The sequence below is a fragment of the Anastrepha obliqua genome, chromosome 3, assembly GCF_027943255.1.
Source record: "Anastrepha obliqua isolate idAnaObli1 chromosome 3, idAnaObli1_1.0, whole genome shotgun sequence".
Lineage (NCBI taxonomy): Eukaryota > Metazoa > Arthropoda > Insecta > Diptera > Tephritidae > Anastrepha > Anastrepha obliqua.
In genome coordinates, this window is record NC_072894.1 from 40,478,870 (window position 1) to 40,494,668 (window position 15,799).

The window sequence follows — 15,799 nt, forward strand, 5'->3', positions numbered from 1 at the left end:
TCATTGCTTGTCTATTTGTATACTGCATATGTCTAATTCATAAGTGTCAAATATGATTGACGTATGACGACATTTGCAAAAATTATAATACTCCCTATAGGGTGATAGATTTTGCACCACCTTCAAGTATTGCTTTTAATTAATTACTCTACGAGCATGTAGAAAATTTTATCAATTTTCTTATGTTGTCGCCTTATTTTATATTTGGATGTCATTATTTTATTATCATTTTAATATTAAATTCCATTTTATAATCAACGCAGAAGTTACTCATACGCCATGCCCGTCAAATCTATATTTAAATTGATTATTGTTACGACGGCCGCCGTAGCCGAATGGGTTGGTGCGTGATCACCATTCGGAATTCACTGAGAGGTCGTTGGTTCGAACGACGGCCGCCGTAGCCGAATGGGTTGGTGCGTGATCACCATTCGGAATTCACTGAGAGGTCGTTGGTTCGAATCTCGGTGAAAGCAAAATTAATAAAAACATTTTTCTAATAGCGGTCACCTCTCGGCAGGCAATGGCAAACCTCCGAGTGTATTTCTGCCATGAAAAAGCTCCTCATAAAAATATCTGCCGTTCGGAGTCGGCTTGAAACTGTAGGTCCCTCCATTTGTGGAACAACACCAAGACGCACACCACAAATAGGAGGAGGAGCTCGGCCAAACACCTAACAGAAGTGTACGCGCCAATTATTTATTTTTTTTTTATTGCTACATAGTGCGATAGCAAATTTGCTCATGTACAATCATCATAAAGTCTAATAAATAAGTATAGTGCTCTATTTTGTTGATCTAAGTCCTTTTGAGGAATTTCCAAAATTCGTCGACGTAAGAGTTTAAAAGATTTTTCATTGAACCTTCACTCTTTCACACCAAGTACTACTCCGATCAACTGTTAAATACCGATAGAGCTCTCATGTCAGGAGCAAATTTTCTGAAGTTAGATTTTTGAAACTCTACGTAAAAGCATGTCATAGTAAAAGAATACACAAAAGGTCATTAGAGGGTAATCTTTCCAAAATCCATTCAGAACGTAAACTACAGAAGTGTAATAATTTATGAGCTATCCAAATGAAACAACATGAGTAGAGAAGTTAAGTTTTCACAAAGTAAACGCGAGATAAAAAGCGGTGAAAGGATTTTGCTTTTAAGTGAGTGTTAGTATTGTAAACAAACACCGATGGCAATTCAGATGAAGACAGCAACCAGCGGCGGCAACGAATAAGCACGATATTCTGTTAGGCAGTCAGTTACCGCGCAGCCAATGAGACGGAAAGAACCAAATGCGATCATTTCAATTGGTCTATTGATAATTTTATAAATGAAAAAAAGCTTACGATTTTAGAGAAATAAAGAAAACCTAAAGCCGTCCTTTCAGTATTTAAAAGGAGTTAATTCATGAGTGAATTCAGGAGTGAAATTCATGAAGCTCGGCTTGAAGGACACTTTAATGGTGTAAATTACACATTCTAGAGAATATCTAGACGCACACCAGGCTTCCAATTATTTGATGCGCTACCGGCTGCAAAGCAAGGAAACGAAGTTGGCATTGGAAGTTTGAAATTGAACTTTAGGTCTTTCTGCTACAATTTTTTGGAAGAATCGGCACTTTAAGGCTTTTTAAAAATTTTACCACACGGGAGTACCACCAAGGTGGTGTAGCCTTTTTCTGTCTAGTGTAGGACATTCACAAGGAATGTGTTCTGAATTTTGAGTGTCCATTTCAAAGAATCGGCAGATGATGTTCTCAAAGATACCACTTTTGCTTTAGTGATAACTCCGGCTACAACAGCCCCTCAAGTGACTAGTTAAAAGTCTTAAAGTTTACTCTGCTGAGCGAAAGTAGCTTATCTGAAATTTATTTGTCTGGCGTTAGGAATTGTTTCTTTTATCGCTGACCGATAGAATTTCGCCAGTGTTCAACCAATTTCTTCTCCTCTTCTCGCTTTCCGTTTCGAACAAATTTCCTAATGTGGCCGTTTGTAAGTAACAGAAAGAGATATTAAAAGCATGTTTGCCTCTCTTTTAGCTAAGTTATTAGCAATTGCATTTTCTTTATATTCCTCATGTCTAAGAACCCAACCACAGTATTATTAGTGGTGAAGTTTCCTATTGTCTTAGGAAAGTGTAGGCAGTCATTTATAATTTTACGGTGATAGCAATTGACAGGAGGGCTATCAAAGCCGCCTGACTATCTGAAAGTATGTAAATGTGGGCTCGCATATTTTCGCACGGAGACATTTCCTCATACATTTCTCGGTGTTATGTATTTCTGCTCGTTAGCTAATAATATTGTTCTTTGTAATTAGTTGGAATTTTCACTGAAATGAAAAAAAAATAAAAAAAGGTATTTCTGCCTGAAAGATTGTTGAGTATAAAACCTATTGGAATTAATTTTTTGCATTCAGGCCCAGTTACTCCAGCCCTTGTTCTAGCATCGTCTAAGTTTGACCCATCAGTAAACGATATCCAGGCTTAACGTGGACAAAATTATTTCCCCACGCCGCGCGTTCATTAATAAGAACTTGAAAGTTCCTGAAGAGAATAGGTTTGGGTGATATTGCAACAATCATATAAAGAATAGGATTATATCGAAAATCTTCCAAGCACTTTAAATCGGATATGCCCTTTAATCTTAAAGCTTTCAAACGAGCTGGTGGTAAACATAAAAGCACATCTAATACGTTAACATAGTTGGGAGTGTTTGAATTGCTCGGCTTATACTGACACAAGCGAGACGGTACAATTTGTTAAGTTCATTTACCGCCTTTCGGTGCTTAACTTTAGGCCGCGATGCTAGGGAAGTGTACGCGACTGTTGGCTTAGCAACGGTAATTTCATTCTGGGGTTCAGTTCTAAAGTTTTTCCAAAAAGCTTTGTACAGGTACAATGCTCTAGTGGATTTTGCAGTAACTTTGTTAAGATCAGAGTTCCAAGCGAGGGCTTGTAAATATATTTTATTATTGGGTTGGGGAATGAGTTTGTAGCGTTTTTACAGAAGACTTTTATTTAAACAAAAATCAATAAGCGCTTCAATTATATATTCGCTGTTGCTGTTTACAACCTCTTCGCACCTCTCGACTAATTTGTTGACGCCGTTCCGCCAAAACTCGCCTGGTCTAGTATCAAAAAAGTTGTTTAGCTAGTTTTTGAGGACCTCTTTGTTATCAAAGGTAACGCCCTTCATATGATTTAACAGAGAGCGAAAAAGATGGTAATCGGTCGGTGCAAGGTTCGGAGAATACGGTGGATGCTGAAGGCCCTCGCATTCGAGCTCTTTGGGTGCGGCTTTGAAGACTTGTGCAACATGGGGCCTGGTGTTGTCGAGAAGGAGTACAGTTTGGCCATGTCGATTAGGTCTTTTCAATCGAATAGTTTCATGTACGCGGTGTAGCTGAGCTCCTGGTGGACCGTAGCATCCTTTTCGAGTATTTCTCAGTGCATCGTGCCCTCTCAGTCCCACCAAATACGTATTATGATCTTCTTTGAATGAAGATCCGACTTGACTCTTAGCTTTGGTGTATCTCCTGGAGCCACCCCCTCTTTTCTGTGCTTCTCATATCTTGTAACGATTCGGTACAAAAAGTGCTGGTTATGACCGCGTGTTTCTCGATGGCGGACGAGATGCTGAAAAGCAATTTGAAGGCGACTTTCTTTGACTTTTTATATTGAGCTCGTGAAGCACCCAGGCTATTAATTTTTCGGTAAGTTCCATTGAAGAAAGGTGATTGATAATCGCTTTATGATCGTAGTTCATTTTTTTCGCCAATTCAGGACTAGTTTGGCGACCGTTCTCCTTCAAAATGCATTTGAAACGTTCTTCATTGAACTCAGAAGGCCTTTCGCTGCAGGACGCCTCATGGACGTCAACGTCACCATTTTTGAACTTTGCAAACCATTTCCGTGCTGTAGACTTGTCTATGACATCTTCTCCATACATATCGCAAGTGTCCAGGGCTGCTTATTATTATTATTTAATATTATTATGAGAGGTTTTGCGCTGCGATCTGAGAGATCTATTGAATCTCTTTCAAGGATTCAGAGTTTTTGTCTGAGCCCAAGTTTCTCAATCAATTTTTGTACAATGAAGTCAGTGTTCCTATCATTACTAAGCCGTTTCTGTATCTATTTTGCTCCGCTTATTAGCGCTGAGTTAATTCTCAGAACTAACAGGCTGAGGTGTGTATTTTCGTCACCTTTTGCGACAGTCATCCGTTACTGCGGGCAAATTGTCAACTCCGAGCCCGCCGGGGGGAATATACTATACAAATTCCTAAAAACACTGTTACATACATATTATCTTATCTATGCTTACATTCGCCTGCATATCCTATATCTGTTGTCTATTGTTTCAATTTTTTTTTTTAAATTAATTACCATCTGCGATAAATGGCAACGAGCGATAAGCGCTGCAGAGAATAAAACAATGCGTTGTGTGTTTTCTCCTTTTCCATTTGGTATTATTTTCGCTATCTGGCATTTTCCATTCTTTCGTAAGTTGAAACATTTTGCCTTCCACTACCCCTTCTACCATTCACCTTTTTATCAGTATATTCACTTTATTGTGTTATGCTGTAGGCATACGCCACAGAAATTTAATGATTGTGTTCGTTTATTTATTTTATGAGCTTTTTGTATTGTTCGATTTTCAATTGTATGTTTTCCAAGTGATGCGAAAACTTCCTGATAATATTCCACTGTAATTGAAATGCGTTTGCCTTTGCAGTCGAACAAGTGGACTTTGTTTCTGGTTAATTATGATATATGTTTAGCTTTGAAAAATCACTTTAAGTCCATTTGTAAATGGGACCCATAGTTTGTGTGCTTCATACTGATATTATAGATAAGAGCACTCGGATATGCCTTAGGAAGTTCTTGAATAATTTTTTTTTTAATGCAATTCTTTTATTCAATATAATCCCCTAATAATCCTTCAATATGTGGCACCAACTTTCCGAACAGATTTTCCACATGAAATTTTACATATATAATGTGGAGTAGTCATTCTCTAAGACCCCTATAACCTCAAAAACTTTACGATTAACCAAATTTAGTACTTCACCATGTACTGCCATACACTTACTTCATGATTTTTGTTGACTTTGCTCTTGGACGTCCACTACGTGGTTCATATTCAACGCTTGTTTCTATTCTAAGACCCACCGGCCCACCACAGTTGGAAATAAGCGAGCAGATTATTTTTATATTCCCAAAAATTTTTATGAGTTGCTGCTGCTAATAAACCTTCCAAATTAAAAATTTGTATCTCTGCACTGATGTATTCAGATGTATTCACGCGAAGCACACAAACTTTACATTCGGTTGCCTCACAACCGCCAGCGTCAATCAGTCGATAGTGCAGGCTTTCGCGAGGATTGTTCATCATTTTGAGGCCAAACCGTTGAAGAAAGTTGATTCAATATTTATAGCCTTTCAATAAGAAAGTACCTGGCTTTAACAAATTAAATTTTTTTAATTTTGGTCTTGCCGATCTCTTCGCAATCAAATGACATCTAAGAGAGGTGGCATTGAATATTGAAGTCAGCTTTACGGTGCCAACAAATCGAATACTGGACAATATATCTGCCGCTCATATTATTGGTCATTTGATTATCATTCAGAAATGACGTAGGATATCGTCTTTGGAGAAACTCTCCGCATATTCTCCGATTTTTTATAGCTTGCAAAGAACAAACAAATGAAACTGAGGTGGTTCGCAAATTGTGGCAATCCATGCAAAAAATAAACCCGCGAAAAATACCCTGCCTAGCAAATTCTTCCTAAGCTGCATTACTAAATCACGCAAACAAGTTTTTGTCGGTGAGAACTAATGGCGTCCGTCTCCTTCGCCACCCAATAAGGTTTCTGCAGATTGATAAGCCGAAGCCAAAAAGATATTCCGTTAAGGTCAACGGAAGGAAACTCAAGATTTTCATAGACCATCTGTACCCAGCGTTTCAAGTACCCGATGTAACCTTCTTGGAGAGGAGTATTGTGGCCACACCGCATTTTTTAAATTTTTTTTCATTTTTCTATTTGCGCAATTTTCGACTTTTTCAATAAAGTACAAATAATTGGTATATTTTCTCTAAGCAAAACCTGTTTTTTCTTTTACATTTACATGCATTTATATGCTAGCGTATTTTTAACTATCCATATCAGCAGTAAAATCAAAACGCGTGTCAGAATGTTCAGGCAGCTTAATAGGGCTATTATCAGCTTGCATGAAAACAACAAAGACTACGTTTATTATCAAATCAACACAAAACCACCAGGAAACATTCTCGTTGCTACTCAAACTCTACAGAGAGCAAAAGGTTAAGAATTGGCCGCACTCAAGCAGGCATGCAGAAAAAGGTGAAATCATGGAATATTTGCGAGGATTTCTGCCATGAATTTCAAGTAATGCTAGGCACTTTGACTCTTGGCATGCGGCCCTTGCTGTGGCAACAATACCAGCAACAATAAGTGTGAACGTGCAGCAAAATGCGACCGGCAAGTCAAGTGGGTGGTTACTTGGCGTCTGTGTTGGTGTGTTCAGCAATGGTTGTTTGGTTCGCTTGTTGCTTGGTCGCGTGAGTAGTTGGTCGGTTGTTTGGTTAGTTGGTTGCTGCTTGGCTTGAACTTGCTGCCAGGCAAAGAAATCAAATTTTCGCAATGAGTTTTAAACTTTGCGAACTTTGAAAGTTGCATCCATAGAGCACGTCCAAGATTGAGTTGGATGATTGGCTGCATAGTGGAACGTCTATAAATAAAATGGTAGGTAATAAACTCAAATACAGATTAGTAATATTTGATGTATTTATTCAGAAAACTGACCATCATTTGAGGAAACGAGTTTAAAATCTTAAGTGAATATGAAATATTAATTTATATAACAGCGATGGCCCTACGTCAGGTAAAAAATTTACATTACAACGATCTAACATTCAGAGGAGGTATCAAATTTTTGTCTCCTCCACCCATATGACACTATCCAGGCAGCCGTCGTATCCACCTGGGTTTGTGCGTATTTACCATTGGATAGCGCCCGGCTACGAAACTTTGGACATGAAACACCAAATGATAGGTCATATTTTTTCACGGTCGCCCCTCAGTAGGCAATAGCAAACCTTCGAATGTATTTCTGCCTTGAAAAAGGTGTTCATAAAAGCCGTATGCCAATCGGAGGTGGTGAAAAATTGTTGGTCACTCCATTTGTGAAACAACATCAATACGTACTCTACTAATTAGAGGAGAAACTCGGCCAAATAACTAACAAAGAATGGTAGTGCTTATTGTAGTTATATACATTCTGTCAAAAAAATATCGGGAATTGTTTAGTTAAAAAGCGCGCGTTACACAAACGTCCAAAATTTTTTTGTTGGAATGTTGGTACAACTGTCCTCTTTAGTGTCGCAGAGCTTGAACGTGAACTGTCAATTGGGTTGTTTTTGGTATTTAATTATATCAGCACACCTGCAATTTTCACTATGGATAAAAATATTGAACAAAGAATTTTTCTTAAATTTAGTGTTTTAATCGAGATTTCGTGTGTCGAATCGTTGAAACTGTTGCAGAAAGCCTATGGCGAGTGTGCTTTATCAAAAACATGAGTCTACGAGTGGTATAAATCTTTTGCAGAGGGCAGAGAAGTCGTGGAAGAATTGTCCTGATCTGCTCGCCCACCAATGACTTCAACGGATGAAAACGTCGACAAAGTCAAGGAAATGGTGCTGGGAAACCAAAATTTAAAGGCTACCACCTCCGTGACTTAAGTCGAAGCCGAAAAAACCACGTCAAAGTCGGCCAAAAGGGAAAGTCATGCCAATTGTTTCCTTTGATTGTCATGGTGCTGTGCACTCGAGCACTGGTTCTAAATGGTTCTACGTAAAATGCGTAGGCAACGGCCTAATTTGTGAAAAAAACTCATGGATCTTGCACCATGATAATGCACCGTCTCACAAGGCTCATATTGTGAACACTTTTTGACCAAAAACTGGATAAATATCATCGAGAAACCACCAAATTTAGCCCCCTGTGACTTTTTTCTTTTCCTAAAACTTAAATTGCTACTCCGTGGGTGCCACTTTGAGTCGGTAGAGGCCGAAGGAGAATTCGTTGAAGGAGCTGAAGAAGATCTCTGCAAACGCGTTTAAAATATGCTTTGATGATTGGACTAATCGTTGGCATATATTGTATGTATTGCTTCGAATGGAGCCTTTTATTAAGGCGAGAAAATAAATTTTGATGATTAAACTATTATTTTGCTTTGTTTTATCATCAAATTGTTGCTCTGTTATGCCCCTTTGTATCGTATTTAGCCTGGTCCATTGTGATCTTCCTCTAGTTCTTGTTGGCTCAGCTGAGTTGATCGTATGCCTCTACGTACTACGTGTCAATATTAGCCTGTCTTCTCTCAGGAGGCCCTGGTGCCTCCAATGTCATTCAAATACCCGCCGCGACCTCGGTTGGTGGTCCAAGAGGTCCAAACTTCTATGACGTTGCTGCTCTTAGTGCTCAATTTGAGTTTTGGACTAGGCAATGTTGACTTTGAGGCATCGGTCGATTTAGAATTAGGCTAGAAAACCCTTCAAGAAAACAGAAAAAGTTTAGCGTAGCCAAATCGCTCGAACTTGCTGACGAATTCGTGTCACTTCCGCGAGAGATAACCCTATTCTCATAATCGTAATAAAGTTGTATCATTTGTGCGTGCTGCTCAATGAACTATCTAGCACAGTGATATGGTATCATTGATTTGACCAATTGCCAACAAAGTGATCATTGATTTCAGTTATATCAACATATTTGGATATAAAAATGCTATCTTCAGACGGGTTTTGACAAAATTGACAGCAGAAGCAATCGTTTGACAAACCTTAAAAAAGTATTGGTGATTTTCAATCGTATGCTGAAGGATATTCTGCTCCGTTACAGTTGATGAAGTAGGCCCTTCGTAGTGAATATAATACTAAAACTGGCAACGTCCAACCTTGATTTTCGACAATTTTTTTAGCGATTTCTTTTCATAAAAATGTCGACAATTCGTTAGATAAAGAAAATGGACATAAACGCCAGAAAAAACCACTTGTCAAAAGTGAAAGTGATTTTTAAACCTCTTTAAGCTTGCACTTATGCACTTTGTACTAAAATTCAATAGGTTATAATTCTGAGTATTTACAATTTTTGCAAAAATTCTGATTAAAAGGTTTGACATTTTGGTAGAAATTTCTTAAATTTAAGAATTGGGAGAACTAACTATATTTTCAAAAACAAATTTTAAGCTTAAATAAGAAACGAACAAAAAATAAGAACTTGTCCCTGGCTACAGGTATTAACGCACTGTAGGTCCTTGCGTGTGAGGCAACTTCAACAACTTGAGGATGCATGAAAAAGTTCGAAATTTGAGTTGCGGTTTTGTTAAATATATATATCAATTTGTTTAAATTGATTCGTATGGCGCCCATTCTCAGAGGCCTGTTAATGGCCATATTACCATATTACCAAATTTCAATATTTTTCATTCTAGTCGAATTTTTTACGTTTGACATATTTCAAAATACAAAAAACAGTTTTACAGAATATTTGTATTATCCACAAGCATTAGTAGTGCGCTGGCAACAAAAATATTAGAAGTCAAGAAAAGGGGCATCCCTAAAGCACGTACGCACATATGCCTGTGACTATTTATGTACACTCGTATACTCGCATACATATAAAAATTCTAGCAGATAACTTTTGAAAATAGAGTGGCTAGCACTGCATCGGTGCGATTCATTGTTTGACTTCATTTTTATTCAACTGACAGATGTTCGACGTTTTTTCAAGCAAAATTCTTGGCAAATCTTTGTAATTCTATTTCTGCGCGCTTCATGTTTCTGCAGATATTTTTCATGCATTTTTTCAGTTTTTCTTTCATATATTACAATTTTGTTTACTTTTTCTGTTTGCAAAAGTTTAACTACATATTTTCTAGGCGGAATTCGTCTTGCAACGCCGTACGGTTCGGAGATTTGTGCTTGCATTTTTCCTATGGAATGCTGTTTCAATTTCCTTTGCTTTCACAACGCATCTTCTCCAAATCTAATACTGCGTCTTGCAATGGAAGTGTTAAGCGTCATTTTTGTTGGGTCTTGCATTTGAAATGAATGGAAAAAGGCAAGTGAGGTTAAAGAGAAAACAAATATTGAAAGAAAAACATGTGAAACAGAGTTTCTAGAAGGAAAGCATAAGGCAAATATTTTTGATACGAAATTTCCAAAGAAAAAAATCAATATTGAACTTTGTGTAAGCATACGTTGACCGTTCAATATCCTGTTAAAGTTTTGTTTGTCTTTGCGGTTGCGTTCCTGTTAATACAGTAATGCTGATACGTAAGCCTAATTCATAGGTGTGGGTACCTTCTTATACATTTTAATCCTATTTTTTATTCCATGAGCGCAACCAAAGAGGGGCAGTTTCCGGGTTCAAAGTACCAATGAAAATTTGATATCAATAAAGGATGTCCTCTTTATCACACTAAGTATGAGGAAAATGTTAAAAAATACAATCATTTAATCGTTCTTCGTTCCATTTATTTATTTTAGAATTTATTTATACAATACGATTATTATCTTAAATTTATTTATTTTATTTATTTATTGTCTTTGAATGGATACATTCTTATAGACTATATTAAGCTAATGTATAATAGTTTAGTAGTTACTAAGGAAAGAACGATTTAAGGTGATTGACTAAGATGCCATACGGCCATGTAAAATCAGCACCAGAAGAATATAAAAACATATTTAAATCTGCACATGCCCTAGGAATCGGAGCATTCACCCCATAGTTGGTTTTCGAGAAGCCAATTTTAAAGGTTTCATAATGTCGGAGCTTCATATTGGGTATATTAAACTGAATGTTACTTAAAAGGGAAGGACAATCAATAGATCCAAAAATGATACGAATAATAAATGAGCACGATAGAATAGATCGTCGGCTATCAAGTGGCTTTAAGTCAATCAATAAACATCGAGAGCGGTACGATGGTACAGGTTCAGAAAAGTTTAAAGATCGGAGCGCATAACGAAGAAAGACTTTCTGAACTCTCTCAATCAGATTAAACAGACCTACGGTCTCCAAATAACAGCCACATACTCTAATCTTGATCTAATAAAAGCACAATACAATGTTTTGAGAGTGTGTTGGTTGGTAAATGCAGAACAATTTCAGCGTATGAATGCTAGCATCGCATATGATCGTCTTATGACGTGGTTAACATGGCTGGTGAAATTCAACTTAGAGTGGAAAATAACGCCTATAGTAAGTCTTTAATTTCCTCAACGGATTGCAAAGGTAAGCCGGCAATACTATACGAAGTATGCAAAGTATTGTTTGATTTAGCATATTTTACGTGAAAGCATTTGCTTATATTTAGTGGCAAACGGTTTAAATAGCACCAGTTCCGGCTTGCAACTTTTCAGAGTCACTAACACTGTTAATCACCGCAAATATTTTAGGATCATCAGCATACAACAAGTGTTCAGTAAAAGAAAAGTGTCAAGAATAGCCAATTTGTCTTTATTCTGTTTTAAAATTTATATTTTATAAAACTTTTACAAACCCAAACCGAAAACTTATAATTAATTAAAAATGAGTATACGGGTGTCAGGAATATCCAAACTGCACATTCAACGAACCGACGACTACTACGAGTACCCTTCTTTTGAACGTTAACCAGCGAATGCCCTCTCACAAGCAAACTGTCGGTGATAAAAGCAAGAACCAATATCGTTAATAAAGAGTATAAAGAGAAGGGGTCCTAGAATACTTCCCTGTGGGACATCAGAGGAGGCAATAAATGCACGGGTTGTCGTATTATCAACGGCTACAACGCAGTGCCTGTTGGACAAATATGATTTGATCCACGACAAAAGCGTGGAGTGTATACCAAATGATGTAAGCTTCGACAAGAGTATTCGGTGCGATACTTTGTCAAACGCTTTAGAGAAGTCTGTGTAAATTGTATCAACTTGAGATCTGTTCTGGAAGGCTGAAATGCAGTAATCACTGAAAATAGACGGATTAGTGACAGTGGAGCGACTTGACGACATCAGAAACAGATAGGCACAATGCCCCAAAATTAAGAGGTGAAAAACTATTAGAGGGCAAACTAGAATCGAAGTCTAAGTCGGGTTCAAAATTAGAGCAAAAAACGTCGGCAAATAAATTGGCAGATTCTATTCTAGAATTGGCATATTTACCATTATAAAAAACATTGTTTGGCACCGTTGAGCAAGACTTTTTTGATTTGATGAATTGCCAAAAGTCCTTTGAATCCGAAATAATATTGTTTTCGAAGTTCAGGATGTAATATCTATATAAGAACTTGTTCAAACAGTTAAATTCTTTTAAATGGTATTCAAATTTTGAGTAGTGCATTGGGGCTCCAGACCTTTTATACAGTTTAGAAAATTTGTATTTTAGATTTTTTAGATGCCTAAACCGTTTGGTATGCCAAGGTGTCTTATATACTTTCTTATGATAAATAGGAATGTGCTTCAAACACAGCTCAGAAATCTTAGTCTTAAAAAAATGAGAACAAGAGGTAACATCATTGTCGTGGAAGGCATTATCCCAGTCAATACTTAATAAAATTTAGTTAAAAATTCAGAAGTCGCATGAGTTGTAGTTAAATTTGATGTTAGGCTCATCGGATACCTCAGAAAATTCATAAAATTCCAACTCAAGAGAAAGAGGAACATGATGTTTATCAGTTAAAGATATGGGAGCAATGCCTTCCGATAATGTGTAGTTTATGTTATTTGAAATAAACACTAGATCTAGAATTCTATTAAGGCTATTATAAAAACCAATAATTTGTGATAAATCAATGCTTAAAAAGCTATCAATGACATGAATTTCGGCTAAAGAATTTACGTTAGAAGCCATAAAAGTAGCCGAGTTTCTAAGTGGGAACCAACTCAGGTTAATAGAACAACCAAGTTAATTAGTAAAAAAAAGCCAAGATGTCCATAAAACAAAAGGAAATAATAACATGGCGATATGATTGTATACTAGACTAGGATGCACTCATATGTAGATAGCAATATTTAGCGCCATATTACACATACATGTGTTAGAGAGAGTGAGAGGCTACAGAGGTTGCACGACGATTTCCACCTCCTTAAGAAGCTCAAAGAGGCGGCTGGTGTACACCGCAAAAAATGTGAATATTCTATAGAATTACAATAAGAATTTAGTATATAACAAGAAGTTAGTTGTTTTAGAATCCACCGACAAGAAAAAAGTCCGATGAGAATACATCTATTCCTTATTTCTCGGACATCAACAAAACTGCGTGCGAGCCATTGCCAATTGAAAAGTTGACAGGATCAGCTACAACAAAAGAAGAAATCAGAAATGTCATGAATATTTCAAATGATAACAAAGCCACAGGACCCAATAAACTACCATCTGAAATATGAAAGCTTGTTGATGATGACAACATAGAAATTCTTGAAATAATATTTAACTATATTTACGATGCACAATAGGTGCGTAATTGGTGCAGCATTCGCTAACAATGAAAAACAAAGCACATTCAAAAGCGACTTTCTGAGTTAAACTTGGAGCGTTTTTGAAAGGATGAAGTAGATTTTTTGTGTTGATCCATCCCTACAGATAAGACTTGGGTCTATCACCATGATTCTATATCAAAACAAGGTGCTAAATAGTAGTGTGAAAATGGTTCTTTGGCTAGGAAACGAGTGTCCAGAAATCGGCCAAAAAGATGTTAGTAGATGCTTTCCATTTCAATTCAACCGGGCTATTCGGGTCATGTTCTTCGATTTCGATGTAACTGAAATATGTTTCTCTCTGGTGAAAATAATGAGACACGTATTTTTTTGTTCTCCCGAAAAAATTTTTTTTCAAGCTTTATCGGCAATTTTGTTTTTCGGCTCAAAATCGATTTTTTTTTAATAATATAAGAAACATTTTTTTTAAACGCTCATAACTTAGTCAAAAATGAACCGCTTTTAATAATTTCATGTAGAAACAGTTGCAAAAAAGTAGTTGAAAATTTTTTATTTTGCAAAAAACAAAAAGTGCGAAACAGGTTTTCTACTCAAAAATTCATTACTATATTAAAAAAAAAAATACACTTTTTAAAATATTGAATTTCGAAAAAATTTCAATTTTTTTCTTTTTTGCTAAATAAAAAATTTTTAACTACAGGGTGGCTGATGAAAGCCGCTACCAAAAAAAAATTGAATAACTTTTTTTCTTTTTAAGTTATCTGTTTCATTTTTATTTTAATTTGCAGATTGATCTTTAAAATTTATTAAAATGGATAACTGGGACACGCAAACAAGAATTTGGATAGTCCGCCGCTATCACGCACTGGAGTCCGTAGTTTTGGTACAGAGAGAGTACAGGCGGATGTTTGGCGGCGATCCCCCGAGCAGATGGACCATAATGAGACTGGTGAATAATTTTTCTGAGCAAGGAACAGTCGCAAGAAGGCCTTATCATCGAAACCCACCAGTTCGGACGGAGGAAACGATCGCTGCTGTAGCTGCAGCTATACAAAGCAATCCAAGGGTTTCAACAAGAAGCTTATCTGCTCAACTTGGTGTCAGCCGACAGTCTTTGCAAACAATAATGCACAAAGATTTAGACTTATTTCCCTACAAAATTCAAATGGTTAACAAACTGAATGCAGCAGACTTGCCGATTCGCTTGGAATTTCGCCAGAAGATCCTGCAAATGGTGGAAGAAGACCAAAACATGTTAAACTGCCTTTTCATGTCTGATGAGGCCCATTTCGATTTAAACGGCAATGTGAACAAACAAAATTGTCGAATATGGAGTACTTCTAACCCACAGATACTCCACGAGACGGAATTGCATCCTCTTCGCGTGACAGTGTGGTGTGCGGTTTCTTCACGCTGTATTGTCGGGCCTTATTTTTTTGAAGAAAATGGTCACACCGTTACGGTTACTAGAGACCGTTATTTGAAAATGCTGAAAGAATTTTTCTATCCAGAACTACGCCGAAAGAGAATTCCTTTCAACTCTGTGTGGTTTCAACAAGATGGGGCAACGTCTCACATAGCCCAGACTGTTATGACAGAGTTGCGACGAAAATTTCCCAATAAACTGATTTCAAGAAACTCCGAATTTCGTTGGCCCCCCAGGTCGCCTGACCTTACTGCACCTGACTTTTTCTTGTGGGGTTTATGTAAACAAGAAGTTTATAAAACAAAGCCAATAAATTTGGATGATCTAAAACAATCCATTCGGGCAACAATTGCGGCTATTCCTGTCGCAACTCTCAAAGCAGCAATGAACAACTTTTTACTAAGATGCCGCACTTGTGTCAACGAGCATGGGGGGCATTTAAATTCAATTATTTTTAAAACTAGTTAAGCTACATTTAATAAAATTTAATGACCTTCAACTTGAAAAAAAAATAAATGAATTCCATACACTAAAAAAAAAGTTATTTGAGTTTCTTAATGTAGCAAAATTCATCAGCCACCCTGTACTTTTTTGCAATTGTTTCTACATGAAGTCGCTCGTGTAAGTAATTACGATCATTTTGAACCCAGAATTATTGAAATCGGTTCATTTTTGACTAAGTTATGGGCATTTAAAAACATTTTTTCTTATATAATTAAAAAAAATCGAATTTGAGCCGAAAAACAAAATTGCCGATAACTCTTGAAAAAATTTTTTTTCGGGTGAACAAAAAAATACGTGTCTCATTATTTTGACCAGAGAGCAACATATTTAAGTTACATCGAAATCGAAGAATATGACCCGAATAG